We start from the raw sequence: 27453 nt of genomic DNA on the forward strand, positions 1-27453 counted from the left end.
TTGTTAATAATTTAATCTAAATGAAAAGTATTGTAATAATCACTACTACTCTATAGCCAGAATTGTAAAGTGGTTGTCCGTAAAAATAAATAGATAACATGTAATAAATCAATTAAATTAAATTCATTTTTAGATATTTATTATTATTATATTTTCTAACAATTACACGAATTTTCATGTTTTTTATCGATTTATTATAACTATTGATGTAAATAATATTGACTTTGTTTTTAACATTTTTTTAATTAAAAATATAAATTTTATTATTATTTTATTAAATCATAGATTACAACCGATTTGAATTGAATTGGGCAGAAAGTGTACATAGAAATTAAATAATCGTAGATCTTGTAATATCTAATGGTTAAGAAACATTTATAATACTCACATATTATTTAATTCATTTATAACGTTCATCATCCATATTAGGCAAATTTGAGTGTACATTAAATATTTTGGATCTACAGAATTTTGAAAAATATATCTAACTTGTGTATTCAAACTGTTCAAGCCTTCAAGGTGCTGTAAAGTAACTTCGATTGGCCACTATGTTCATAGCTTCGAATGCATAATTTGTTTTATTTATTTATGAGGGGAGGTTTTTCGTTAAAGGACAAAACTTCCATACTGTACCATTTTTCAGATAATAATTTATTATTCATGGTAACATACTTTATTCTATGCCAAAAAAGCAAGTAAAATAAAAAAGACAACATGACACCAAACTTTGAAACAATTGTACCGGTACTGAAGACGGTATTTACAAATGCGTGTTTACAAGGTATAGACATTTGCATAAGCAATATAGATAGCAGTATTTCACCAGAAAGCTAACACCAGTTGGCAACATTGCAGTGGAGGATACTCCCGGGAAGAGCACTGAATATAGTATTTTTCCAAGACACGCAATTGTAGGCTACACGCAAACATTATCAAGTCTGCCACAGCCTGACACTGCCGTTCGATATGGGCTGCCACAAGGATCGTAACTCTCTATCTCTCTTAATTGTTATATTCTTTCATGTTTATAGCTTTTAATCATGAGGAAGCGATACAGAACTGATGGGAGGCTTGTATATTATTATTTAAAAAAAACTATAAACAGATGAACATTTAACATGGATTTTCTATAATCTTTATTTAGCAGGAAACAATTCTATGATATGCTTTCTTGACTTCACCTTTAGAATGATTATATCAAGGAAACGATTAATATATTAAGTGGTAATGATTATCTGTGTAGTTTCGTCTGTATTTTAGATTCTCACGTATGTTATAAACATTGCATTTCAGGATGTTTTTTAAACCATTCTATTAAATTCTATAAGTTAGAATTTTAAAAATCCGAAATTAATGCATGTAGTTGCACAAATATGAAACAAAAAACTAAAACTAAACACCAAGACACCTTTGAGGGTTCATGAGAACACAAAATCTAATGTGGTAGCTGTCCAAGATAAGTGAATTCTACATTAGTAAGACAAAACACAGCTTCAGAACACGATAAAGAACATCTCCCAATAAAAGAATAACCTTACAAGTTTTTTCTGAACATTTAATTACCGAAAACCACGAATAAAGAATGTAAACAATGCCAGGAAATTAATAAACGCGCATCCAAAAGCCGAAAACTTAACACTTTAGAACTATTTCACACGCTGGGCCTATAAATATCCTGACTGATTAAAAGAACATTATATTTGAAAATTTTTTTTTTCTTTAAAAACTACATGACAATGAACAAGTGTCCACATAAAACCTCCATTTGACACCCAAATCTAAACACAGTGACTGTCCGTTTCTCTCGAGGTTATAATGGTAGACCACTATGACACAGCACGTAGGTTTTATTTTATTTATTTGTTTCGTACAATTTTTAGATACTTATTGTGTATCTTTTATGTATGTAACCACTGTTTGTACATTTTAAATCAAGCAACGGTCTCAAAACGAGTGTTAAAAAGTAACATAACTCACTTCCTACATGCCGCCGAGACTGCAACTGATTTCATATCGCACCCGATCTCACAACACTAAAAATAAGTATAGCTAAGTTGAATAATCATTTATCTCTGATAATGATTACATTATTATTATATATTTGGTGGTTCAGCCATCATATCGTTCTGACAAATTAAATAAAGAAAATTTATAAGAAAGCAATAAGGAATTTGAATCTTTGAAAACTGCACTATTGAAACAATTGTATAATAAATGAAATTATCTAAAACTATAATGTTATAAATTGTTTGTTGCTTAGCAGTGATACTTCTTTAATTGCTTTTTATTGTTTGTAAAAAATGATATTGCAATAAAAAAAATAAAAAACACGAATGGTTCACAACAAAATAGTTTGCAAAAAATTACCAATCTTGTTGCCTGCGCAAATTTATCTCCAATTACTGTACAGTAACGTTTGTTTTGATTGCTACTATTTTCTGAAGGCGATTCCAGTATACATTACTGCTACGAAGTCTAGTAGTACACTGAGTATCGTTCAACTCGTTAATGTTTATTATACATGTACGTAAAACACCAAATATATTCTAGTTTTTACCTATTTTTACAAATAATAACTGTGGAATATTCACTATAAATATACTTGTTTAAATTAATTAGTCCTCTCCATCATGCGCGAATATAATTTAATAATAAACAGAAAACCAAAAGCTTTTGGAGATGTTCATCAGATTAATTGCAGTCCTATTTGATTTTGATTTTTTTTTTCACAAAATACGTAGATCACAAAATAATTCCAAGTAGACGGCCCCACTTAGAACCCATCAGAATAAGGACAAAATCTTAAATTCGTATATACAGCCTAATTCGTATATAATTATACAGCCTATTCAGATGATGACATGTTTGTTGCTCACGGCTTGTGCAAGCATACCTCTACAGTGGTCGTGCTCGATTAGGTGTTGACTGATTTGGTTAAAAATTACCTTTTGGTTTTTTTTTATTTTAAAATAATTAGTTTCTTTTAAATTTTTTAGAACTATGCTGGCTTTTTTGTTACTTGATTTTTACAACTTTTAACAGGCACCATTTTGTTAGTCTCAAGGAATCACACAATTATTTTTATAGTTGTCCTCTTATTTATCATAACTTATTTTCAAAGTTTGGTATGTGTAAATTTACCGTTTCTCGAGATATATTTTTAATAAAAAGTACAAAATATCAGCTAGTGGATAAACGACACATTTCTCAACTTATGGTTAAAGAACATTTTTTGTTTGGAATCGTGATTATTATCAGTCACAGAAGTTTGTAACATTTTTATCGAGTCACTCTACAATACGGCGTCCATTAAAATTGTTTTGACTTTGATTACGAATGAACATTGATCATTTGCAAACAATAAATTATAGAAATTCGACCAAACACCTCACTCTTTTTTTATTTTATACGTTCTCATTTATTTGCCGTTTCGATTTCTTTTGTCTTATTCAGGACCTTTGCTGCAAATTTACTGCATTTGAAATTGTTGATTAATGACTTGTTCTATCTCCCTTCTATTTGCTAACAAAAAATTTAAGAAGACAAATTATCGTGCTTGACCAGAATACGTTCACCACACCTCGAGTTCCAAATATCACGTAATAAAAATAGTATGTTTAGTTTCCCGGGTTTTCGTTTATTTTAGAGCTAACTTGTGTGGCCATTAATAAAAATTAAAAAACGCTTATAAAGTGCACTTTTTCTTTTTCGATTTCTTTTGTCTTATTCAGGACCTTAGCTGCCAATTTACTGCCATTTGAAATTGTTGACTAATGACTTGTTCTATCTCCCTTCTATTTGCTAACAAAAATTTAAGAAGACAAATTATTGTGCTTGTACCAGAATACGTTCACCACGTATAATACGAGTTCAAAATATAAAAAAAGAATAATAAAGAAATAAATCAAGAATAATAAATAAAAAATAAAGAATAATAAATAAAGAATATAAAGAATAATTCACTGATAGTAAATTTAACTGCTCAAGATTTTTTCCGATTTTTTATAATACTGACGTTTTATGGTCCAAATGACTTCACACACTAATTTATATATCAGACATTTTGTTTCCCCAATTTTTTAGACTGAGCCCTCCACTGGTTTTAAACAGAGTTTGTTATCTACCAGAAACCCAATGAAAGGAAGATAAAATAGGGAGAATATTATGGAGGCGCAATTTCAAAAGTATGTAACCTGGCTGGTATTGAACAACTAACTAAAACCTATTATTATAGGCACAGATTATATTACGTATAAAATTCACACAGTAATTGAAAGGATTTGGCGCAACAAACATCAGGATAAGGGAGAATATCGGCAATAGTTGAATAAGGGCAATAAACATCCTACTAATATCCAAGAATATTAAGAGGAACCTTAGGAATAATCAAGAACGACAACAGAAGATAGCGTCATACTTTTGAATAGCCTGGAAGAAGACGTCATATTGAGTACTACTGTTAGTCATGGTGGTCTTTGGTTTGTTAAATTTCAGCCAATCACGATAAAGATTATCCTCTCTCAACTCACCTGTACGTACAGCACAATTCTGTTGATGGAAGTTACGGTTTAACACCTGTTGATTAAATATATCACCAAGGCCAAAAATATTTCAAGAATTACTAGTCTAAGCAACGTTCTCATACCGGCCAAAATGATGTTAAGAACAAAAAATAGTCCTTTTCAAATATAACAACATTACACATTCTTATTTTAAGATGTTTTACTCACGTCTAAAATACTTAAATTTGGTTATGAATGAAACTAAAATTAATAAAAGAGAAAACTTTTTAGATTTAAAAACCTATATAAATATTGATTTATATAGTTTTATAAGGAAATCGATTTTCAGTTTACTATTCTTTCGTAAAAGAACAGAAACTTTTCATTATTTTCCAAAAAGAAGTTAAATTAATTCCCCTTAGTCTACTCCACTTTTCTCATTGAACAAAGTGTTGTACATAGTTTATATACATTATATGGCTTTTAAAAATAAGCAGAAATATAATTGAAACGTGATATCTTATATAACGTTAGGTAGCATATTTCCGCCTGTTTGTTTTTCATTTAAAAACTCATACGTTTTTTGGATTATATCAATGTTATGTCGCTTGAGTTTTATCCAACTTAGGTGTAAGTAACGATGTAGAAAAAACTAAATTTAAAAATGTCAGTTTTTTTAAATGGCATTGACGTTACAGATATCAGTTAAAAAAGAACTATTTGTGGAATAAACTCTCATAAATACAGGATAATAGACATATAATATTGTTAAAAATTACAACTTGTTTGCTTTAATTGCTGAGGTTAAATAAAAATGAATTACACATTACATTTTTAAATGTCCGTCAATTTAGAATTTCTATGTAAATCGACATTTTCATGAAATGTGTAATAAAAACAAATAAGATACATTACACATTGTTCTAGAGAAGGCATAAATGTTGGTAGCTCAATTTTTAAAATTTGGTAACAACTACCTTCAGAAATTAACACTTTTCTAGTGTGATTTACAATTAAATATAAATTTAATAATACAAATAATTAAGTATATTTCCAGGAAAAGTTGGTATACAGGGATCGCCCTTGTAAATAGCCAAAATAATTATTTTTCTCATTACCTTAATGGAGCCATTAAGTTAAGACAAGGTTATTCTCCATATGTTTGTACAGCTGCATGTATGATATCTTTAGATACAAACGTGTACTAAGACAAACAATCGTATATAATTAAATATATGTAGCTTACAAATATTCTTAATTTATGAAGTTTTTAAGAAAAACGCCCAAAATTATTAATGACAAATAAAACAAACAGGTGAAATAAGAACATACGCTATGGATAAAAGAATAAACCAAATTCCCTGAAAAAGTAATTTTCTTTACTTCTTTAAATGAAGAATACCAAAACTTTCGGCAAACTTTATGAACACCGTAGAGTGAACTCCAATTCAACTAAATTAACTAAAATGTGTTTTGAGATTTTAAACCTTTTCAGTAATTAATTAAAACTACCGTACGTGCAGCCGTTCAAACAGACGTACTGAGAAAAGCCTTTTGCTAATGTAATGGCTCCCATTAAAGTAATGAGATTTAGAACGGCAGCAGTGAAAATACTTAGTTTGGTAATTTACGAGGGCATTACTTGTGTCCTAACTTTTTCTAGACATGATAATATGTCATTTATTCATCCTTCTTATATTGCAGTATACAAAGATTTATGCAATTATATAAAACCGTTTAGGGTCAATTCTTGTAGTGTTAATCTCCTTTCCTTTATTTAATGACAATAAATTTCTCCTAAAACAGACGTGATTTTAGCTACCACATATTTAGAACAATATAGTAACATTAAATAATAGTGGTTATGATAAAATGATCAAAAATACCAGTAGTCTGCTTATTCCTACTTTGCTTAAATGGGTTTCTCATTACGAATTTGAGAAATTGTCTAATGTCAAAGTCCAATCAAAAAGGTTTGAAAATCACTTTATAAAGTATCTAATCCGGAAATTTCAACGTAGTTAACCATCAGCCTAGGCAAACATTTAAGGAGGTATGAAAGGAAACATAAAATACATATTTCCGTTCAAATAAAAACCATTGTATTTCTTGTTGCGCTTGAAATATGACAAACTGTTAGCTCTTAAATGTCAAAATCTTGCTTTTTCTTATCAACGTATTATTTATATCGCAAAAGTTGATTGTACTTAAAACTATAAATTAATACAAATTTTATAAATACTTAAAAGAATTACAATGATTGGGTAAGTTAATTATTTAAGATAGCAGTCATTTTACAAATAATTTTCCAGAAAATAATAAAATTAATCTTAATTAATTTCCTAGATGACTGCAAACCTGTGATTTTACGCATGTTAAATCTCTTAACAGTAGCAGATACATTTTCCCTTAGTTGCAACAGACTTGTATTATACCGAACTCACAATATCGTGGTCACATGTGGAGAGTCTACATTGACTACTCGTTTAGGCTAAAATAGTTCAATTCATTATTCAATATTTTACGAAAATGATTAAAAGGTTGAGTTTTCCTTTATTTTTTATACTCTAGTAGGCTACTGGAGTGTCATTATATACATTTTTATAAGGTTTTCAACATGTGTATGAATCTCTTTGTTTTACTAAATATATATTTTTCTATAATATCTTTTTTTTATTTCTTTTAAGGATTATAAAACTTTTATCAGAATATCTCCGTCAGTTAAATCTACAAATTAATGGTACAATAATGATAAAAATTGAATTTAAGTAATCACTAGATAAAGTTGTTACATAGAGTTTTTGTGTAAAAAATCATTGTGTTTTGATTTAAACAATTATTGTAACGAAAGATAACCCTACTGTGCTAGCAGCTAGTTGTTATTAGTACTTATAACAATAATTTTGTAGTACTACTTCATATTAAAAAATAAGAAAAGAAAACAATAGATTTTTATTTCGTGATTTTTATGTCTTATTTTACTGACACAAAATATGGAAACATCTGTGACTCCAAAAGGAATGAGTTTATGATGATCAAAGAACTAACGTAAACGTTACAGCAAATTATGTGGCCAGTAGACAACATTTGTAAGAAGAAACGGAAAGAAAATGGTTATAAGTTCGTTACAACACGGTTTTTCAATTACAATGTTGTCTGGAAACAATATATGTAGATTGACCTTAAAAATAGTCGTAATTTCATACTCTGTACAATGTTTTAATTTACTGCGCTCGTAATAAGTACTCAATGGTTTTCCAGCTAAGAAAGAGACATTATTTTCAATTTTAAGTAATGTTGTTACGGTTTTCAGCGTTTTAACAAATATAAATGTATAATTTGTTAATAAAACCTACTGGGTAATTCTGTGTCTGTGAGTCTGTGTGACATTTTGAGAACAGCATTCTCTCATCATGCGAGAACAGTATTCTAAACCACAGACTGACTCGGTATATTTCTCGAAAATTGAGGACCAATACAGAGTTTGAAAAGTACCCCCTCTCATGCCCTCTTATTGGTGTCTTTATTGCACATATGTGGAAAACAATCTCACAGTTTAATTCATCATGTTTCGTTTACAATGTCGTAAAGCAAATTTTACATATAAAATAAAATTATAAATATGAAAACTATAATGAACATTTAAAAGTTTTTTTTTCTTTTCGTTTTATTAGAACAAACTATAAAAATTAGTAAGCAAATTTTTCTTAACTGCAAAAGTTCTTCTGTGATGGAATTATATGTTTAGCCTATTTAATCAGGCGACTTTTGTAAGATGGTTAGTTGTTGATAAATATCTGAATAAAAAAATTGTAATTTTTCATATTGTTTGCATAAAATGTGAAGTTAGGCTTCGGAATAGGCGGGAAATTCGTGAGACAATCACCCGAGCCACATCGCGACAAGACCCACCCAGTACTTAGCTATCTAACTAGCCAATGAATTCTCAATTGTTAATTCCCTAATGACATATTTTAAACTGAGCATAAATCTTGAATCCTAATTTAATAATTATAGTGCTAATGGATTATTTAAATTATATACCGTAAACACGACAAACTTGTTGATGGATAAATAATATTACAATGCTAATATGTTGTCTTTACATGATGTGCATGGGCAGAACATACTTTGACAAAACACGAAACAAATAAAAAAAAGAAAACTACATTAAAAATTAAGAATTTGAGAATTGTTGATTGCGTACAATAATTAAAATATAGCATATTTGTTTTTATAATTTGACAAACAAACTTCAACTGTTGAAGTTTACCTCATATTAGTCCAAACTCCTCTCACGTTCTGACCTGGCTTCATTTTCCCATGCCCGATTTATTATTTTCTTTGGTCTGAGATTCCAAGCACCTCTGTGTTTGTGATAGGAGGAATATCATTGATCTGCGGCATACTCAGAGAGTAGTGTCTGTGTTTGTGATAGGAGGAATATCATTGATCTGCGGCATACTCAGAGAGTAGTGTCTGTGTTTGTGATAGGAGGAATTTAATTGGTTTGCGGCATACCCAGGGAGACATGTCTGTGTTTGTAATAGTACGATTCCCATTGATCTGCGGCATACTCAGAGAGTAGTGTCTGTGTTTGTGATAGGAGGATTCCCATTGATCTGTGGCATACTCAGAGAGTAGTGTCTGTGTTTGTGATAGGAGGATTCCCATTGATCTGCGGCATACTCAGAGAGTAGTGTCTGTGTTTGTGATAGGAGGAATTCCCATTGATCTGCGGCATACTCAGGGAGACATGTCTGTGTTTGTAATAGTACGATTCCCATTGATCTGCGGCATACTCAGAGAGTAGTGTCTGTGTTTGTGATAGTAGGATTCCCATTGATCTGTGGCATACTCAGAGAGTAGTGTCTGTGTTTGTGATAGGAGGATTCCCATTGATCTGTGGCATACTCAGAGAGTAGTGTCTGTTGTTGTATTAGTAGGATTCCCATTGATCTGTGGTATACTCAGAGAGTAGTGTCTGTGTTTGTGATAGGAGGATTCCCATTGATCTGTGGCATACTCAGAGAGTAGTGTCTGTGTTTGTGATAGGAGGATTCCCATTGATCTGTGGCATACTCAGAGAGTAGTGTCTGTGTTTGTGATAGGAGGATTCCCATTGATCTGTGGCATACTCAGAGAGTAGTGTCTGTGTTTGTGATAGTACGATTCCCATTGATCTGTGGCATACTCAGAGAGTAGTGTCTGTGTTTGTGATAGGAGGATTCCCATTGATCTGTGGCATACTCAGAGAGTAGTGTCTGTGTTTGTGATAGTACGATTCCCATTGATCTGCGGCATACTCAGAGAGTAGTGTCTGTGTTTGTGATAGGAGGATTCCCATTGATCTGTGGCATACTCAGAGAGTAGTGTCTGTGTTTGTGATAGGAGGATTCCCATTGATCTGTTGCATACTCAGAGAGTAGTGTCTGTGTTTGTGATAGGAGGATTCCCATTGATCTGTGTTATACGACTCAGGGAGACATGTCTGTTGTTGTAATAGTAGGATTCCCATTGATCTGCGGCATACTCAGAGAGTAGTGTCTGTGTTTGTGATAGGTGGATTCCCATCGATCTGCGGCATACTCAGAGAGTAGTGTCTGTGTTTGTGATAGGAGGATTCCCATTGATCTAAGGCATACTCAGGGGACGTCAACTACCCGAGTTTCCTTTTACTATCTGTAATTCAAAATTTTGTAAATGGCAAAATTGCTTCAATTTGTATAAATGGGTATTTCACAACGGTTATTTTTATTTGTTTTCACTTGATTTAAAGATTATCTTAAAGCAAAATTTCATAAATAAAACTGTTTAATACACAAGAAACATGTTCTCAGTGGCTGATTAAGATATGAGACTTATAGAATATTTATAAACTTCTCATATACTGAGGTTTTGTTCGCGTAATAACTTTTATTTTATTTTACACATAACATTAATCCATTTATATTTCCAATTACTTTTACAAATATGCAAAAATAAAACTGTAACTGTTCTTTAACAGTTGTCAGAAAAACTAAAAAAACAATTCACGATGGGTAATAAGCAATCTGTAAACTGTATCAAAGCAATAAACTGTTAGGTTTGCTTAAAACATCCTTTAGTTTAACATTCCAAGACGGGATTACTGTCCTATTATAATGTAAAGAACATTGTCTGACTACTCCACTCACTACTGTATAAAGCTGGCAATAGTAAACTGTATCAAAGCAATAAACTGTTAGGTTTGCTTAAAACATCCTTTAGTTTAACATTCCAAGACGGGATTACTGTCCTATTATAATGTAAAGAACATTGTCTGACTACTCCACTCACTACTGTATAAAGCTGGCAACAGTAAACTGTATCAAAGCAATAAACTGTTAGGTTTGCTTAAAACATCCTTTAGTTTAACATTCCAAGACGGGATTACTGTCCTATTATAATGTAAAGAACATTGTCTGACTACTCCACTCACTACTGTATCAAGCTGGCAACAGTAAAGTGTATCAAAGCAATAAACTGTTAGGTTTGCTTAAAACATCCTTTAGTTTAACATTCCAAGACGGGATTACTGTCCTATTATAATGTAAAGAACATTGTCTGACTACTCCACTCACTACTGTATAAAGCTGGCAACAGTAAAGTGTATCAAAGCAATAAACTGTTAGGTTTGCTTAAAACATCCTTTAGTTTAACATTCCAAGACGGAATTACTGTCCTATTATAATGTAAAGAACATTGTCTGACTACTCCACTCACTACTGTATAAAGCTGGCAACAGTAAAGTGTATCAAAGCAATAAACTGTTAGGTTTGCTTAAAACATCCTTTAGTTTAACATTCCAAGACGGGATTACTGTCCTATTATAATGTAAAGAACATTGTCTGACTACTCCACTCACTACTGTATAAAGCTGGCAACAGTAAAGTGTATCAAAGCAATAAACTGTTAGGTTTGCTTAAAACATCCTTTAGTTTAACATTCCAAGACGGGATTACTGTCCTATTATAATGTAAAGAACATTGTCTGACTACTCCACTCACTACTGTATAAAGCTGGCAACAGTAAACTGTATCAAAGCAATAAACTGTTAGGTTTGCTTAAAACATCCTTTAGTTTAACATTCCAAGACGGGATTACTGTCCTATTATAATGTAAAGAACATTGTCTGACTACTCCACTCACTACTGTATAAAGCTGGCAACAGTAAAGTGTATCAAAGCAATAAACTGTTAGGTTTGCTTAAAACATCCTTTAGTTTAACATTCCAAGACGGGATTACTGTCCTATTATAATGTAAAGAACATTGTCTGACTACTCCACTCACTACTGTATAAAGCTGGCAACAGTAAAGTGTACAAGAAAACGTATATACCCATTTTGTACTGTTTACAAGAGTACACAGTAATTAAAAGCACATTTTGGTCATTTCAAATGGAATATATTTTAGTATTATCCCCATTTTGGCAAGAAAATCTCAAATCTAATAAAGCCGAAAAATAGATTTGTTTGTTTGTTGTTGTTTTGTTTGTGAAATGGCAATCCACATGTGTTCAAATGGACACATTAAAGAACTGATAAATACCTATATTATTATGAAATATAAAGCTGTTGTTCCCACCAAAATTTTGATACAACCACTAAATAAACTCCAAAAATTCTTATCTTATTGAAGATAATGCTGTAGGGAAGACTGTAATGTTATAACACGTTATATTTAATGTTAAAAACTTTAAAGCAGACGATAGTATTTAATTGTCTGTTTTAATACAGAATTTTAAAATGTAAAAATTAAATGCTCCGCATTGCTGAAACATCAGAATTCCGGAAGAGTTTTTATCATACATTACATTACACTCATGGAAAATCTTTATACGAGGTGTAATTAAAAAGTAAATAACACGATGAGTAATGTTTGTTTTTTTTTGCACTGTTAAGTACGTTATTCCTAACTTGGAAATATACTAGAATTCGTAAACCGTTAACATAAAAATAAATATATTATATAGTTATGGAAAATCTTCATATTTTCTTACAATTATGTTACAGTTACAGTTAAAACAACACATTGGGTAACAAAATACGTAATCCGTAAAGTGCAAAATATTATAATTCGAAAACACTACATTGCATTCAGAAAAATCCATATATTTTGCTATGTCATTTAACCATATATACAACACGTTGAGTAGTCTTTGGCTTTCTCACTTTATAGAAAAAAGGACCCAGTCCGTAAAGTTGAAACGTATCAGAGTTCGAAAACAGTTGTTGCATATTCTTGGAAAATGCGAACAATGAGTGTGACCTACGCTACCGGCCAGACTCGTATGGCAGATAATTGGGAGTCCAGTCTATACCTACGCATCTTCCATCATAATACCTACACAAATCTAAGGACAACCAAACCAAACAGTAAACAAGGTGTCCTAAACTGTATATTTCTAAACTGATATGAATCCCTCAAAATTACCAACCAGGTTCGTTAAACTCCATCCCGCCTGTTAGTAGCTCAGGGCAGGCTGATGGGTTTCTCCGTTTAACCAGAATGTTCTTCTTTAGACCCTCATGGCATTGTCCAAGTTATCCTGAACATATTGGATAACTACAAAACTCGATAACACTGTCTCAATATATTTTTGTGAATCCAGTATTTTTCACAGCCAGCCAAAATTCGACTACCATAAAGCTATTCTATATTATATCTGAAAAAGTCTTATTCCCGACACCTAATCAGTAATTTACGCTTACGGGAATTTAGCTTTAAGCAAATAATAGCATACACAATTAGAATGTAATTCAGACGAGTACTAATTGTTATGCACTGATCTCATTATTTTATGACTAATAATTTTATTGAAATACTTCGCTTTTGGATGCTGAAAAAATAATATAGTGACTAATTTTTTATCAAATATAACAATGAAAGGTGTAGAGATCTAAGTACCTATTTGCATGTACGAGTAGGTATGGTGAGGTGACGAATAGTTTCTTATATTGTTGTAGTTAGTATGTCCTATTACACAGTATGCGTACAACAAAAATGTAAATATTTTAATGGAAAAGTTGTTAAAAATAAATATAAAAAAGAAATTTACGTCTGCAACAGACTTTGTTTAAGATATACTCTTTGTGCTCTTGTGCTAAAACCAAATGCACTTTTTCGATTTTTCTCTCAATTCGTTTAGCTATTTAAGAAGCCCAACACATTTTTCTCAATCAAAGCGTTTTCAACTATTTTTATTTTATTAGTACAAGTGCTCAATATATGTAGTATTAGGCTACAATGTAGGTACACAAAATTAAATATAAATTAAAAAGTACTCACTTTTAAAGCAGATGACTAGGGCCACTCACTCACAACACGTTAAAATATAACACCACTATCAACAAAAATTTTACTTCAATTGGTAACATACATCAGTGAAAAACTTTCTTGAATATCTTACAATTTATTATCATCCATTGGATATTTAGCTTTCAAAAATAGTTCATTATCTCTCTTACCACTATATTTCCCTAAACAGATATTCTAAAATATAAAAGCGTACAATAATAATGTTTCTCACCCCCAAAAAAACACTTTCATTATAATTCAAAATTGTTTAGGAACTATTACACAAATATTTAGTTGTCATAAATGTTTATTGAATTCTGTATTTTTTTATATTCACTTCACTGAATCAATATATTTCAGTCCAGTTCTAGTCACAATATTGGAAAAGAGGTTTATATGCGGGTTAGCATATTGTGGGACGAGCGAGATCTGGAGAAGCGGAACGCACAGTACGCGGAGCGGCGACCGGCGGTCTACTAAACCGTGGTCGCCGGGAATGTTTTGTATCGATATTAAACTTCGATATTATAAACACCGATGTCATCATTACCGAATGTAATAAATCGAGATACAATTACCATTATATTTTCATACGATGCATCTGTGAAAATAATGAGAAATTTATAAAGAGATATTTAAACCAATATGTGGTTCGTTTTATTCTGACATCGATAATGCTTACCTTGGTTATTTAATAAAATAACGGTCCTTATTGTCATCTATTTATGTAACAGTTACGCTGTGTTTACAATTACAATTATAGACATTTCATTTAGAGTAATTTATTTTATAGTTATTTCAGTTACTTGCATGCACTTGTGAGAATGTACTAACACTAATTATTTAGCATGTTGTCGATAACATTGCTAAATAAATCTAATTGTACTCTTAAAATGCTATAGAATAAAATATATATATATATATTATATAAAGGCTGTAAATAACGTCTATGGTTTGGTGAAAAAAGGTGGATTTTATTTTTGTATCAAATGGGATTAAAATACTTTTCGATATTCATACTGCTGTTTCCAATACTGCAAATGTAAGTGGAGGTGTGGTAACCAATATAATATTTAAAAAAATACGCGTTAATCCAAAATTATTTGTTATTGAATTCGTAAATATTTATCTAACCAAAATAAATTACAATATTTGTCTATTATATATCGATATTTTATTACGCTATCGATAGTCGCGATAAACTATAAGGGTACCGATGTTGAGTTACACAGTCCAGTACGACACGCCCTGCGCACAAGGAACGGCGGAATCGATCCGACAAGAGAAACTGGAAACGGACCGGAACATTTCGTTATCATTACGGTATGTACGAGTAATTAATTGCACATTGGCCTTAACAAGACAGTACTAAGTATATTATATTTGAAGCTCGTTACGTTCATACATTGTGGGATAAAGCAGTAATGTGACATAAGTAAATTACAATGACGTACAAAATTGTTATTGTATACGACGAATATAATGTACTATACCATTATTAGAAGCGAAATATTCGATAAATCATAGGGTAGATTATTAATAAATTTAAGATATTGTGAATATATAGAGAAATAAAAACAAGTATGGCAATCAAAACCCTGTTTTGAACAGTGTGTCCAGTGCAGGTAGGCTGTGTACCAAGCGTTTGGATCAGATAGTGGAGGGACATGGTCACATCTCGCTTTGAGTTCTGTATCTACCCATTCATAAAAACTAATAATTCGTTTTCTTATTAAGATGAAACACTGTTCTAAACCACCAAAAATATTATTAGTTTTTCAAAATGGAAGTCAATAAGGATTCTGTTCGGATAAAAGAGATTCTCGTGACTTTTTGTTTTCTATGGTTATATTAATGTATTATTTATATTACTTTGCTAATAATTGCTGAAGGTTATACATTTCTCTATGCACTTTTATAATGTGTTTCTTTCTGTATAAATTATATTTGAGAATGTTTTGTACATGTATTAACATTTTTCAGTCATCTAGAATAAAAACTGAGTAGCATAACAAGATTGTTCTATAAACGTGAACATTGGTCGAATAATACGAACCTATTTACTTCTCACTAGTTAGGTTCTGATTAAAATTAACTGAAAATGTTTCCCCTGTTGCTTGAATAAGATCAATACCCGTATTTACTGAGATGTAATTATATTAGTGATTTGTATTGATTTCTCTACCACGTTATAAAATGAGGCACCAAATATTGAGTTAAAGAACACACCGAGTATCACAGGTGCATGGACAGCAATCACGTAATTCACTCACATATACAACGAATGTTCATATGATAAGATGTGTAATTAGTTTGTCGTGTTTCAATCATTTAATGAAGTTAATTATCTGTATATTTAATTTGTCACAAAATACTTCAAAGGTAACAAATATCTAATCGTTTTACTGGTGACAAAATTAGACAAATGAAATAACTTGAATTTGAATGGAGTTAACCTATATCAGTATATGAAGGATTTAAATTTAAAACTGTCAGTAAGAAGCAATTTATCGACCCAGTGAACAAGGTGTCGTTAACATTAAAATATGGTATCGAGTCATCAATTTTATTTCTATGTGTGGCCACCATCAATGCCCATGTGGCTAATATGTTACTAACGACAGATTTCCACATCCATGGAAACAGGAGTAAAACTTTAATTCTGAAGATGAAACTATGGTCGAACTGTTATGAACTTAAATAATGTTCTGCTCTTACAGTTTCTGATGAACGTAAGCTAACAACTTGCCTAATTGTCAGGGGATCGATATGCTAAGTGAATATTTTATTCCTCAGGTGCATTCGCATCGGAGTTTTAAATATTATAAAAGTGTAAATGAACATTATTGAAGTCATCAACCACGAATAAGTTGAATATGTGACCTTTTCAATAAATAGATTATTACACCCTTCCATTCCTTGAAGGATCCTTATACGAAAAATTCAAGGTCTCTTCCAGAGATTACAAAACAAGAATAAATTTGTGTAGGCCCTAATATTAAATATGTTACTATAAAACCGAAATATTGCGGATTTTGAATTCCACCCTTGGAGAAACAAATCTTTGCTCAAAAGGTGTCAAACTAGCATGCGCTACCACGGATTGCGGTTTGAGAACAGTGCGCTATAGAATGTATTCTTTAAGCTATCAAGTCTAAATGTAGGCCGGGATGTAACGCGACTTGATGACCTAGGTTTACCTACAAAAGTTAAAATCGCCATCTTACTAAATATTCAAATAATGTTCAACCTAATAATTTAATGATAATTATAACGGTCCCGTTAACTTTATCAGAATCAGTATTAAAATCCTATGCTACACCATATAAGCGCCGTTGTACTCTCGATGTCATCATTCAGTTTATTGGTTACTTGAGCTAGGAACTAATGAGTTGAGATAAGATTTCACATCGACATAAATGCTACATCCAATGAGCACCAATACAAAACTATTCTCCCACTTCAGGGCTCCACCTCAGAGATCTTACTAGTTCAACATAGCAAGTAATGAAAACTTAATCATGCCTCGCCTAAGCGTTTACTTCCGTCAAAGTATGAGCTGAGTTAAATGAATACAATAATTCGATCATTATTCACGTGAGAGTTTCCGGTTGACGAGATTTGCGAGTGTACGCTCCCAATACGAGTTATATTTATAAATAAAAAATTGGACTGGTACTGGTTTTTACGATCGAACTGTCTTTTTCTGCTATAAAGTATAGTTGTTATATTGTAAATTAGAGTTACTTCTGAAGCCCAGTTTAATATCTATAACTGATATAAGTTCTTGTAAGTTTCGGAAGGGGTTATAATTCTGAAGATGACTGTAGTTGGATAACAGTCTTTAAACACGTGGATATCAAAATGACAGTCATAATATGTCATGTAAGCAAGTAAATTACATTTTCTACATCTGAAAAAACTGAAATGCTTAAGACAGTATTGAAAGCCCGATATCCTCTATGGACACTAACGTTGTTGTAAATGTTAGTAACTTAAATAAAAATATTAGGTGTCACAGTATGATTCAATTATAAATTCTGATCATACTTACGCTGGTTTTAGTGCATTTTTGTGATCCGTTAAACAATGTGTCTATTTTTGTTCGAGTGTATAACTAAAATATTTTTACCGTATATTATTTATATAGACATTTTAGTTACCTAAAAAACCATACTCGCTAAGTATAGGTATGAAATGATATGGCACTAATGTGGATAGGCTATTGGAGGTGAAATATTCAGCTGGTACTTTAATATGTGCAACTTCTGCTAAGATGTTTGACAAAATAATAAATTTTGTAATACTTGTGACGTGAAAGGTTACATACCCATCTACCTATTATGGATAACTAGATCAGTTCGCAACATAGGCACTTCTATCTGAGAATGAATTCTAGATCGTCTACAGCGGTCTATTTTTAACTTTTAGCGGTGTTGTTACTTTTAAGCTTACTCTATGCTTTCAGAACTATAAATAATGATATACCTATGTTGTATTATAACTTAAAGTACTTAATTTAATTAAACATATGATTTGTGAAATATTTTAACGTTTACAAAGCACAGTTAAATACATTGTGACAGTTTCTTTTAATAAATAACATTTGTTTACAGTAAAGCATTTCTTATGGGAGTCTTCGCACCTTTAGAGCCCGGTGGGGTGGAGCCCTGAGGTCGTAGAAAAATGTTCCTCCTAAGTGAGCCTTTAGGGTACAAGTTAAAAGTATGTACGGTTTTTGCTGGGCGTTGAGTCAGTGAGAACATCTCCTTTTTATATACGAATATATTAAGAAAAAGAAAACATCTGGCTTACGATAAATCTATTTTAAATAATTAATTAGTATTATCTGGTTTCTAAAACTGTATTATTTTTGTCAGATTAACATAGTTGCGTTACCTTAAACTAAATTTAATCTCATAAAACATTATTTTAAGAAATATTTTGTTATACGGGATGATAGAGTAGACGTGGCAGGGGTGGGAAGCCCTCATTCCTAATAAATTACAATACACTGTGTTAAATTTAAATATTCAAGATTATCATATAACAATGAAGTACATTTAGTGGGGATACAATTTGTATCATTGTACTAGGTATATTAATACATTTACAGTTAAGGCACTTCCAATTCTTCGAGTGAGTAGTGAGAACTTCGTCTAGTACATTTTACGTGTTACATAATAATATAATTAATTATTTTGGAAGATTTAAATGCTAACCGTATGTCATGGAGCAATGATAAAACTAACTTTAAATAGTAGGCTAATCGATGTTTTATTAGTCTTCCCAGCTCTGACTACTAGCCTATATCAAATTAGAAAGTTTTGTGTGATACGGAGTGGAACTCAACAATTCTGCTAACTATTCAACTTGGCTATCCCTATTTTGGTAACAATATCAAAAATAATCGAAGTCAACCTCTACAGTGTTATAATGAAAGTAATTGGGATATATTGTCCAACATTATGGATGATCTATTATTAGATCGGTTTATGATAGTAACAGACCCCATTTGTATCGATGACCAAATAACTACAACCATTTGTCAAACAACTACCAACCTACATAAAGAACATCGATGACTTAATTATAAAATTATCAAACATAAATCATCCTGTTTGAAATAATGCCATTCTAGTCACTGTTGATGTCACATCACTGTACACTAGCATACCACATGGCGATGTTATAAACATTTTCTACTTCAAGAACAACGATGAGCTCAACTGATGATATATAAGAAACACAATGAAAGCTTACAAAAAGACTGGGTATATATATTCTGAAATTATGGACCGCTCTTCAAGACAGTTCAATGTTATAATCCATAATATTCCAGAAAGCATGGCCACACTGCCAAACAAGAAGGGCCATGATCGTGAACTCTTGCTAAAAAATCTTTGATTCAGTTGATATGTAAGGTAATGATCTACAATTCTTCCGACTTGGCAAAACTCGTAAGGACGACAAACCTCGCCCTATCAAGATAATATTTCCTATCCCACGTTTGGCTATTGATTTCTTTAAGAAGTTTTCTCAGGTCAATCCGACAACTATCGACCCAGCTTTGTCTAGTATCGGTGTTTCTCATGATCGAACACTGCAGGAGCGTAACCACTTGAATAAGCTGCGTAAATCTCTGGAGGATCGAATTCAGAAGGGCGAGACTGATCTCACTATTAAGTTTGTTAACGGTACACCTAAAATTGTACAAAAGCCAAAAAAACTGAGAAACCAATCTACAGCTACTTTATCAAAATTTAAATGGTATTAGAACAAAACTTGTTGAATTACAACAATCCATAGCCTCATGCATACATGACATAATCATTCTTACGGATACTAACTTAACCCCTACCATCTTAACAAGTGAACTTGGCTTCCTCAATTATAATGTGTATAGGAAGGACAGAGACGCCTCTACTAGTCATAAGCGGAGTGGAGGAGGAGTTATGATTGCAATCTCTAAACAACTCCATTCCTATGAGCTACAAACATGTTCTGAGTCTGAAAATGTATTTGTCTCTTTGACTTTGAACTGCAACACAAAGGCATTACTTGGAGGGGTATATATACCTCCTAACCTTTCTTCCACAGCCTACTCTAATTTCGTCCTCGCTTTAGAAGAAGTGTTATCTGCTAATCTCTTCAACCAAATACTTATTCTTGGTGACTTCAATCTGCCTTCTGTAGACTGGACCTCACCTACTTCTTCATTAAACTCCACATCCGCCCAAATAGTTATCAATATGTCTGAAATGTTTTCTCTTCAACAGATCAACAATGTTAGAAACTCAAGAGGAGCCATTCTGGATCTTGTATTATCCTCCATGCCCTGTTATGTATCCCGCGAACTCGATGGATTACTAACTGAAGACGTCCACCACTCTTCTCTTAATGTAACTCTACCTTATTCTGCCAAGTATTCTTCTTCCTCATATAGTCAGCGGAACTTAAAACGATGTAATCTTCAGAATGTTCGCAGGGATTTAGCAGAGATGAACCTGGATTTGCTAATTTCCAACACGGACTTAAATGATTCTTTTGAATCTCTTTGCGTAGGTGTTGGCAGCTGCATTATTAGGAACTCGCCACTTAAGCGTTTTGGGAATTCTTCTTTTCCCAAATGGTACACCTTTGAACTGATGTCACTTACCATATTGAAGAAAACGTTACATAGGGAATACAAAGAAACACTAAACCCTATTACTTACCATAACTTCTCTAAAGTTCGGAGGGACTGCAAACAACTGTCAAGATTTGATTCTCCCAGTACATTACACACGTGCAGGACACACTGCGCTCAAACCCTAAGGCTTTCTGGAGTTATGTGAAGAATATGACCAACAGTGCAGAAGCTTCTCCGTCTGCTATGTCTTATGATGGTAAATCCTCTACGGATGGCAATACTATAGCTAATATGTTTGCAGACAATTTCTCTTCTGTTTTTGTTCAAGACGATTTCCCCCCACCTTCATTTGACTTTTATTCCGTCGATGTCTTCTCTTCATGCTCAGTCGCTCTTGGCGAAGTTCATAGTGCTCTTCTCAGCCTTGATGTAAACAAAGGGCCTGGACCTGATTCCATCACTCCAGCTGCTGCTAAATATTGTGCTGATCTGCTATCACCACCACTAACTACACTGTTTAATCGATCTCTTAGTACTGGCATTTTTCCCAGAGCCCTAAAGAGGAGCCATATTGTACCAATCTACAAGAAGGGGACAAAAGAATCAGTCACAAACTATCGTCCGATTGCAGTATTATCCATCTTTGCAAAGGTATTTGAGAAACCTGTCCTCAACCTTATTCAATTCAAAATAAAAGCTCACCTCAACATTCACCAGCACTGCTTCACATCTGGCAGATCTCCTGTGACAAACCTTGTCCTATTTCAGGATTACATAATTGACGCACTAACGCTCAGGCAACAAGTTTATACTATAGAGCTGGATTTCACCAAGGCGTTTGATCGAGTGTCCCACACCATTCTGATAAGGAAGCTGGAAGCACATGGGTTCAAAGGAACCTTTCTCCGTTGGCTTGAGAGATACCTTCAACACAGAATCCTTCAAGTGCGATACAGATCACACATCTCAAAATAATTTGTTGCTACGTCTGGTGTACCTCAGGGGTTTCACCTAGGCCCTTCATTATTTAACCTGTACATAAATGATGTCACATCTCGTCTTCGCTGCAAACATCTTCTCTTTGCAGACGATTTGAAGCTTTACATGAATATTTGCACCGCTGAAGATGCTGTACTCCTTCAGAACGATCAAATACAAGTAGATGTATGGTCCCAAGCTAACTCAATGACTCTCAACCTTGACAAGTCCAGCTGCATCACTTTCAACCGCAATAAGTCTCCAGTCTTCCACACCTACTCAATCAGAGGTCATGCACTTCATAGAAGCTTATCTGTCAAGGATCTTGGTGTGACTTTATCATCTAATCTATCTTGGGAACTTCACATCAGGAATATATGCAATAAGGCTGCTCGCAACTTGGGCTTGATACTGAGACTCACCAAGCCCTTTAACGACATTCACTCATTGAAGATTTTGTACTATGCACATGTCAGACCCCATCTCGAGTACTGCAGCGTCGTTTGGTCACCGCACCAGCACTACCTTGTGGATGATATTGAGAAGATACAGAGACGTTTCTTGCGACTTGTTGGGGTTCGTCTTGGTTATAGATACACAGAGGTCCCCATACAAGATATTGCTACTTTCCTGAACATACCATCACTCAGTTCTAGACGCTGTATTCAGGATGTGATGTTTCTCTACCTTTTGATCAACGCTGAGTTGGACTGCCCTGACCTTCTAGAAACAATCAACTTCAAGGCATCGTTTGGAACCAGAGCCATGAATTCTTTCACCAAGGTCGCAGCTTCCTCCTCTTATGCAGCAAATGGCCCAATGCTGAGGATTCAGCAGCTAGGGAACATCATTCCATCCACCCTCGACATCTTTATCGCATCCAAATCTGCAATCAAAAGCCGGCTTGCATCACTGTAGCTGTTATTATTATTGGCTCGTCTCTACACCTACCCTGCCTGTGTTGTGTCTCAGTCTTTTATTTTGTTATTGTTTGTCAAAACTGTTACCTACGTCATATTTCATTTCTTGTTTTGTATCGTTCTTGTTAAGCATCTTTCTTTGTTATTGTTATAATATTTATCTATTTATTGTTACACATTACTTGTTATCTATTACTTTCTTGTTATGCATCTTACAATTCATATCTATTTGTTTCATTATGTATCTATTGTTTTGTTTACTGGTTGCATATTCTATTGTTTTTGTTTTTGTTTTTGTCTACTAATAAGTTTCTTTGGTCAATTGTTATGCATGTAGATAAAATTGAAACTTACTTGTTGAAATGGTATTGCCGTTGAAATAATTAAAATAAAATAAAAATAAAAATTATAAAACTATCAAACATCAATCAACCTGTTTGAAATAAGGCCATTCTAGTTGTTGTTGATATCATATCACTGTGTACTAGCATACCACATGGCGATGGTATAGATGCTGTTAAACATTTTCTCACCAGCAAACTCACTTCTAAACCATCTACAAATTTTTTACTAAAACATATATTTTATTTTAGCAATGAACTGTTTAAATTTCAAAATAAGTTCTATCTACAAGTAAAAGACACTTCTATGGGAAAATAGATGGCTACTTCCATTACCAATTTATTCATTAGAATAAAAAAAACTTTAATTCACAGACCATTTTCCTTTAGTTTCGTTTCGTTTTATAGATGATGTGTTTTTATATAGAATCATGGTGAAGAACTCCTTCAAGAGTTTCTACACCCATTGAACATTTTTAGAGCACTCAAATTTACTTGCAAACTTTCTCATGAAATATGTTGTACTTAGGCGAAGATATTTTTATAAGGTCTATTTTGGTAAACCCTAAAATATATTTAAAAGGTAATAATACTATGCAGTATTTGAATTATAGCAGTTGCCACCCCACTTTGTGAAAAAAAAAGTATTCCGAAGCCTTTCTAGTCGTAGTAAAAAATGTCCACCAATAAGACCGATGTTATTGACTACATCGATAACATGGTTAGTTTTTTTTATTTTCTAACTTGTAGTTTAAAACAAATTAGAACGCTCATATAAAGTTAATGGGCAAATTTTTAGTCGACCAACAAACAGACAATAATTATTTTCTTCAAAACGATCAAAAAGTCATACCCAAATATTAGACTATTCTGGCCTTCACAAAATCAACTCAATCATGAGAATAACATTTAATCGACTTCAAAATCTCGAGAAACTAAACATTTATTTTCCAAATCTCCAACAGTTTATTTAAGCCAAACAATATTAAATAGATGTTGGTCTGTACTGTTCTTGTTAAAAATGTAAATAAAGAATCACATCCCTTTGGCTGTAAACCTTGCCTAAAAACTCGTTGCGACATCTGCAAGCAAGCCAAATTTTCAAAAGTAATAAAACCAATCAATTATATCCTATCAAAGGAAATATCAACTGTGTCACTAAAAAACTAATTTATCAATTAAATTGTTATCTCTGTGAATAACAGAATGTCGACTTACGCGTAGAAGTAACTGGACATCAATTTAGCTTTGTCCAAATCAACGCACAAAAACATTTTAGCCAATTACGCTATACATTTGCACAATAGACATAATTTAGAAATTTGTTACATTATCAAAGCCATTCATAAGATCCATTAAAATGTAAATAAAAGACAAGGGATTAAAATTTTTTAAAGTGAAACTGTAAACCAACTAGTAGCCTACTTCAAACTAGACATCCGAGAAGTCTTAATTTGAAAACTTCATGTTTTTATTTATTCGCAAACGTCAATTTCATGCACCAACAGCTGATGATTTATTGTATCTAAACATTATGTTTATTTTTCTTATTTCAATCCTCACTTTCATTTTCTTTCATATCTTTAAATATATATATACACACATACACATGCACATGCACAAAAGAATTATATATAGTTATATAATTAATACATTCACACATAATGTGAATGTGCGTGTGTGTTTTAATTTTATATATATATATATATATATATATATATATATATATATATATATATATATATTTAAAATACTTTTGTGCATGTGTAGACTATAGCACTGAACTCCTATACGGCTAGACCAACGAATTATACTAATGGAATGCACTCTGGGCCGGAGAAAAAGAGCCAAAATTCTGGGCTGCGTTCCGAGTCTGCAGGCGCTGGAAATGGGCAAGAACTCACTCCGCCCATATGGCAGGCATTATAGTAATGATCTAACGTCACTTTAAAACGCCTTATAGACAACAATATTGTTTGATACCAGACATTTATTATTACAAATGTTAATAACTGCTTTTTACCGTGGATTTTTATTTTTAGTTAAAAAAAAACAGATTTTTGTACAATATCAAAATAACTGAGATTTTGACTTGGTAATTTACTTATAAAGTCGGAAACGAAGATGTTTGTAACATTAAAATATTTCCCAGGTGAAAAAAACAACTTTTTTATTACAGTAGGTATTATATTTCTAAGTGAACTACGTAAAATGTACAAACATGACATACTTAATCTACGTATTAGAAAATACAATTATTTTTACAAATTTTTGCTTTATTCCTAAGTTGGATTTTTTTTAATGTCAAAAGTTTTCTGTTTTGCGATGTGATGAGATATTATTTTTAAAATAGTTTAGTCACAGTTTTAATTAAAAATAACTCGTGGCTTCCAGTTAATTCGCCATTAGTTAAATGCCCCTTGAAAACACTACCAGTAAACTGGTTACAAACCCTCAATGTCAATTTAGAAGTGGTCACATTTGTTTGAGATAACTTGAGCAAATAAGAATATTTTACAATTTTCAATACATCATCACTTCATCTACTTAATTTACCCTTAGATTTAAAATCTATAAAAAGTTAATTTGTTCTAAGATCAGAATCATTGGCATTGAGTACAGGACTACCATCGTTACATTTAATACATTTTTCAATACGTCTTACAATGACGCCACAAATATAGTATACAATTTCATCCTAAAAACTAGAACTATAATAATTTTCCATGATATACATGGTACTCTCAATTTCATCATCCAAAGAGAAATCCAAATCACACTTATCAGCATTTGGTAGCAATGGATGCCTTCTTTCTGATAATAATCCTCCGTTTCTCCAATGGCTGTTGCATATGAGATGGAAAATAAAAAATTGTTGGCACTGCTTCATTTTTGAGACATTTTCTTAGTGTGTTAGGCAAAATTAAATGCTAATCATGTTCGGTAAAATGTGTACTGCATAAACAGTATGTTTTGTTGGCTTAAAAGGTTTTCTCTTTGTCGCAGTAATCCTCTTTTTCAGTAAATTGTCATCATTCAATGGAAAGCTAAAACAAACAAATAGCAAATAATAAAATACAGGTAGCTGAAAATCACAAAGATCCAATAATTATAAAGTAGAGTAGGCCAGTAGGTATTTTTTTAGCAATGATTTGTAAGTTTATGCATTTATAAGTGCTATAACGACCAACATTGATATCTTAGATTAATGTGGATGAAATAATTGAGTGATAAGCATGTTTTACCGAACTTTTAATTATTTGGGTAACCCATTTAATAATTTGGCACAACAGAATAATATTGGTGAAAGTTACTATTTTGAAAGTTGCAAATAAATATTGACATGGTTAATATAGTAAGAACTTACTTGTGAAAAGAAATATGGCTGCCTTTAGTCCATCTGGACGTGCAGTTGAACGCAGAGCAACTCTTCACCATTTCACAAAATAACAAACATAAGTAACATTGACAAATAAAAAAAAAAAAAAAAACTATTTGAGATGCTCAGATCAGAAGTCTTGACGTAATTAACAGGAAGAGTTGCCAACAACAATGTTTCGCATGTTTCATGTGTTTCGGCATGAAAAGGCGTGATGCCCACTTTAAGCGCCTGCAAGTCCATGGATACACCCGCAACGCACAGCTGTGTGCGACCGGAAAACATAACATGTGGCTTATGGGCAGTGCGCGTTCCAGTAGTATAGTTCGTTGGGCTAGACTGATTTTTTGTGTGTCTTCAGGTGCGTTTGAGAATAGTTTATAGTTATAATTGGGTTCAATTTAAATTTGTTATTTAATTATTTTTTTACTTATAAATTATTGTTGATTTTGGAATGTTTTACCTTGGATGCTGCAGACTGCGCTACAACGTGTAATGGAAAATGACCTGATACTTAACAGCTGAACACTTTCAGCTGAAGTTTATCAAAGAGGCAGAACATTTGTTTACTTAATGCACAAAGCTGTGAATGTTTGTACATAAGGTAATCGAATCTTGTTAGATCAAAAGTAAATTAAAAAAGCCAAAAGAAGACGTTTTATGATTGAAGTCGGTTTTCATTTTTTTATTTATTTTTTTTATCGGTGCAACATCCAATTTGGGTTTGTAACAGGCATTAGGTTTAAAGTAAATGTTAAGTAGTATCTTTGTCTGTTATATGTACTAAATATAAATAAACTTAAAATAGTGGTGAAATAATTAAATACATGTCTGTACTGTCATAAAATTATGTTTACACAGAACATTTTATTAAATTTAACA

The 27453-nt window shown here is 32.2% G+C and overlaps 2 protein-coding genes across 2 annotated transcripts in view; one reads left to right on the forward strand and one right to left on the reverse strand.

Annotated features, from left to right (window-relative positions):
- Positions 1–14281, reverse strand: part of LOC124354506 — a 592308-nt gene extending 578027 nt beyond the window's left edge. The window contains exon 1 of the mRNA XM_046805018.1: positions 13813–14281. The gene's annotated coding sequence lies outside the window, so the exon portion shown is untranslated. The remainder of the gene's footprint in view (positions 1–13812) is intronic.
- Positions 14282–15066: 785 nt separating this feature from the next.
- LOC124354508 (CDP-diacylglycerol--inositol 3-phosphatidyltransferase) overlaps positions 15067–27453 on the forward strand; it is a 66836-nt gene continuing 54449 nt past the window's right edge. The window contains exon 1 of the mRNA XM_046805021.1: positions 15067–15144. The gene's annotated coding sequence lies outside the window, so the exon portion shown is untranslated. The remainder of the gene's footprint in view (positions 15145–27453) is intronic.

This window comes from Homalodisca vitripennis, chromosome 2 (genome assembly GCF_021130785.1).
Source record: "Homalodisca vitripennis isolate AUS2020 chromosome 2, UT_GWSS_2.1, whole genome shotgun sequence".
Classification (NCBI taxonomy): domain Eukaryota; kingdom Metazoa; phylum Arthropoda; class Insecta; order Hemiptera; family Cicadellidae; genus Homalodisca; species Homalodisca vitripennis.